This window comes from Camelus dromedarius, chromosome X, assembly GCF_036321535.1.
Source record: "Camelus dromedarius isolate mCamDro1 chromosome X, mCamDro1.pat, whole genome shotgun sequence".
Taxonomy (NCBI): Eukaryota; Metazoa; Chordata; class Mammalia; order Artiodactyla; family Camelidae; genus Camelus; species Camelus dromedarius.
In genome coordinates, this window is record NC_087472.1 from 30,589,424 (window position 1) to 30,593,317 (window position 3,894).

Here is a 3,894-nt window from a genome sequence, read left to right on the forward strand (position 1 = left end):
TTACTCCCTCTTGAAATACTTATCCCTTGGCCACCATCCTCAAATGTTTAGACTATCATACTATTCTTCACTAGTTTTATATTTCTCCTTTATCTCTAGTATTTTCAATCTTCTTTGATGGCCTTTACTTCACTTCCTGATGTATAAATTTTGGAGAACCATAGCTCAATCCCCTGCCCTCTTCTATTTACATTCTCTCCCTAGATGATATCATTCAACCACATATTTTTAAATATTATCTACATGTTGACAACTTCCAAATCTTGCCACTGACCTTGACCTCTTTTGATCTCCAGATTTATATGATCAACTCTCTCTAACATCTCCCTTTGGATAACTCACAGGCATCTTATACTCTTCCTATCCTACCTGAACTCATATTCTTCCCATCAACATTCATATTCTTCAGTTTCCCCATTTCAGTAAAATGGTATCACTATTTACCTACTTGTTCAAGCCAGAAACTTGGAAGTTTTCTTTGACACATCTCTCTTCCTCATCAATCACAGTCAAGCCATCACTAAGTCTTGTTAATTATATTTCTTAACTATCTCATGGTTCTGTCCTCTTTTCTACATCCTGACAGTGACTACTTTATTCTAGGCCACCACTTTCCTATATTATTTCAATACTCTCCTAGCTCATCTCCCTGCTTCTAGTCTTCTTCCCTTCTAACCCATTCTCCATAGACAGAGTGATCCTTCTAACATGAATTGCTGGTTGTGCAATTCTCCTTCAATGGCTTTTTATGTTTCATAGGATGAAATTCAAAGTCCCTAGCATGGCAACAGGTCCTCACATTATTTCACATAACTGCATAATCTAGTCCCTGACTATTCTTGCCACTCTTTCTCCTTGGGATCTATATGACAGTTCCTTTTATTTTCTTTCACTTCCTAGAACATATCATGCAAGAAAAAGAAATTCAAAGCATCCAAATTGGAAAGGAAGAAGTAGAACTATATCTCTATTCACAGATGACATATATACAGAAAAAATCCTAAAGAATACACAAAACAACTATTAAGTCCAATGGATGAATCAGACAAGTTGCAGGTTATACAAGATCAAGATGCAAAAATAGTTTGCATTTCTATACATTAGGAATTAGCAATAAAAAAATAAAATTAAGAAAACAATCTAATTTTCAATAGCATCAAAAAGATGAAAATACTTAGGAATAAATTTAACCAAGGAGGTATAAGACTTACACACTGAAAACTATAAAACACTCCTTAAGGAAATTAAAGAAAACCTAAATGAGAGGGAGGGTATAGCTCAAGTGGTAGAGCGCTTGCATAGCATGCACAAGGTCCTGGGTTCATTTCCCAGTACCTCTTCTGTAAATAAACAAATAAACAAACAAACAAACAAACCTACTTACCTCCCTCCCCCAAAAAAATCTCAAAAAATAAAAATAAAAAAATAAATTGTAAAAAAAAAAAAAAAGAAAACCTAAATGAATAGAAAGACATCATGTGTCATAGATTGGAAGACAATATTGTTTAGATGGAAATACTCCCTAAAGTGATCTATACGTTAAATATATTACTATGAAAATCCTAATGGCCTTAACAGTATGGAGATTCCTCAAAAGACTAGGAATAGACTTACCATATGACCCAGGAATCCCACTCCTGGGCATATATACAGAAGGAACCCTACTCCAAAATGACACCTGCACCCCTATGTTCATAGCAGCATATTTACAATAGCCAAGACATGGAAACAGCCTAAATGTCCATCAACAGATGGCTGGATAAAGAAGATGTGGTATATTTATACAATGGAGTACTATTCAGCAATAAAAAGCGACAACATAATGCCATTTGCAGCAACATGGATGTTCCTGGAGAATGTCATTCTAAGTGAAGTAAGCCAGATAGAGAAAGAAAAATACCATATGAGATCGCTCATATGTGGAATCTTAAAAAAAAAAAAAAACAGAAACAGACTCATAGACATAGAATACAAACTTGGGGTTGTCAGGGGGACAGGGGTTGGGAAGGGACAGACTGGGATTTCAAAATGTAGAATAGATAAACAAGATTGTACTGTGTAGCACAGGGAAATATATACAAGATCTTGTGGTGGCTCACAGCGAAAGAGAATGTGACAATGAATGTATGTATGTTCATGTATAACTGAAAAATTGTGCTCTACACTGGAATTTGACACAACATTGTAAAATGACTATAACTCAATAAAAAAAGTCAAAAAAACCCCAAAATCTTAATGGCCTTTTTTGAGGAAATGGAAATGCTGGCCTTTTTTGAAGAAATGGAAATGGAAATTTATGTGCCACTTGAGCACCCTGAATAGTCAAATTAACCTTGAAAAAGAACAATATTTAAAGCCTCATACTTTCCTATTTCAAAACTTGATACAAAGCTATAGCAATCAAAAGAGTGTGGTATAGGCACAGACAAATTATACCAGTGGAATAGAATTGAGGGTCTAGAAATAAATCCACACATTTATGGCAAATTGATTTTTGACAGGGTGCAAGACAATCCAATAGAGAAAAAACAGTCTCTTCAACAAACGATGCTGGGACAACTAGATATCCACATGCAAAAGAATGAAGTTGGGCCCCCATCTCATATAATAAAAATTAACACAAAAAGAATCAAAGACCTCATATAAGAGCTAAAAACTATAAACCATTTAGAATAAAACATAGGGGCAATCTTCATGACCTTGAAGTATGTGATAGTTTCTTAAATATGACACCAAAAACAGAAGCAACAACAATAATGAAAAACAGATAAATTGGAGTTCACCAAAATTAAAGCCTTTTGTGCATCAGAGGATACTACCAAGACAGTAAAAAATCAACCTCCAGGATGAGATAAAATATTTGCAAATCATATATTTGATAAGTCTAGTATCCAGAATACATAAAGAAATCTTACAACCCTACAAATAATAGAAAATTGACTCAATTTTAAAATGGGCAAAGGACTTAAATAGACATTTCTCCAAAAAAGATACACATTAGCCCACACACACACACAGGCAAAGATGTTCAACATCACTAATCATTAGGAAAATTCAAATCAAAATCCAAATAAGACACCACTTCACATCCACTAGGATGGCTGTAATGCAAAAAATGGAAAATAACAAGTATTGGCAATGATGTGGAGAATTTAGAACCACTGTAGGCTATTGGTGGGAATATAAAATGGTGCAGCCACTGTGAAAAACAGTTTGGTGGTTCCTCAGACAGTTAAACAGCATTACTATATAACTTAGCAATTCCACTTCTAGGTATGTACCCAAAATAATTGAATACAAGTATTCAAACAAATACTTGTACACAAAAGTTCAGAAAAGCATTATTCATAACAGCCAAAAGGTAGAAACAACTAAATGTCACTTGATGAATAGATAAAACAAAATGTGGTTGCTATGGACTGAATTTTGTATCCCCCCCTCCACCGCCAAAATTCACCCCCAGGGTAACAGTATTTGGAGATAGAGCCTTTGGGAGGTAATTAGGTTTAGATGAGGTCATGAGAGTGGGGCCCTGATGGCGGGATTAATGCTTGCTCACTTTCTCCCTCTTCATTCCCTCCTCCCCGTTTGCTTTATGAGGACACAGCAAGAAGACAGCCATCTGCAAACCAAGAGGGTCCTCACCAGACATATACTCTGCTGGCATCTCGATCTTGGAAATCCCAACCTCGACACTATGACAAATAAACACTTACTGTTTAAGCCACTCAATTTATGGTATTCCATTGTAACAGCCTGAACTAAGACAATAATATATCCATATGGATATATTTAGTCATAAAAAGGGGCGAAGTACCTATACATGCTAGAATATGGATAAACCTTGAAAACATTATGCTAAGTGAACAAGCCAGACACAAAAGGTTACATATT